This window comes from Octopus bimaculoides, chromosome 18 (assembly GCF_001194135.2).
Source record: "Octopus bimaculoides isolate UCB-OBI-ISO-001 chromosome 18, ASM119413v2, whole genome shotgun sequence".
Classification (NCBI taxonomy): Eukaryota; Metazoa; Mollusca; class Cephalopoda; order Octopoda; family Octopodidae; genus Octopus; species Octopus bimaculoides.
Window position 1 is genome coordinate 48,615,026 of NC_068998.1, and position 1,240 is coordinate 48,616,265.

Consider the following 1,240-nt stretch of genomic DNA (forward strand, 5'->3'; position numbering starts at 1 on the left):
CCGTCGCTTACGACGTCGAGGGTTACAGTTGATCCGATCAACGGAGCAGCCCGCTCGTAAAATTAACGTGCAAGTGGCTGAGCACTCCACAGACACGTGCACCCTTAACGTAGTTCTCGGGGATATTCAGCGTGACACAGTGTGTGACAAGGCTGACCCTTTGAATTACAGGCACAACAGAAACAGGAAGTAAGAGTGAGAGAAAGTTGTGGTGAAAGAGTACAGCAGGGTTCACCACCATCCCCTGCCGGAGCCTCGTGGAGCTTTTTAGGTGCTTTCGCTCAATAAACACTCACAATGCCCGGTCTGGGAATCGAAACCGCGATCCTACGACCGCGAGTCCGCTGCCCTAACCACTGGGCCATTGCGCCTCCACTCAGGATAATATACTTCACTTGGAAAAGCATGAACGTCACAGTACTTCATTCTCTAAAAGTGTCACACTTACCCTACAGCGAAATAAATAAATTTATTAATTAAATATTTGAGGTATATCGGTCAACACCATGATAAACTACTTCTTGTTCGAGATTGAGATTCGGTTTCGATTCGCAGCTGACCTAAATTTACGTCACTCGTCACAAACGTCCTTGGAAAATAGCGCTGGCAGCAGACATTTTTGTACGAGGATTTATCTTCAACTTTGTTTGGGTGGGGCTAGATTCTGTGGATGTATGGAATATTATTTCACAGTTTCTGGCAATAAAACATTATATATTTTTATCAATAATCTACATGTGCGTTTAAAGAGAAAAGAGAAAAGCATATACGTACATAAAGCGAAACATACAGCCTTTGTACGCTGACTATAAATTTTCATTCGTAAATATCATCATAGGTGCATTAAATTATTTAACTATGAGCTTACATAAAACCTAGAAATGCTAGGATTTTCTCAGAAAGAGCTAAAGAAACTGACCTGCATCTTCCAACTCCACTTTATCACAGGAAAAAGGAATGAGAGAAAGTTGTGGTGGAAGAGTACAGCAGGGTTCGCCACCATCCCCTGCCGGAGCCTCGTGGAGCTTTAGGTATTTTCGCTCAATAACTCACAACGCCCGGTCTGGGAATCGAAACCGCGATCCTATGACCACGAGTCCGCTGCCCTAACCACTGGGCCATTGCGCCTCCACTGTACCCCATTATATCCATTTACACACCCACACACTGAGCGTCTCTCTCGTCTATCGCCACCACAAAAGTTCCTCCTCCTCCTTCTCCTTCTCTTCCACACAAGATA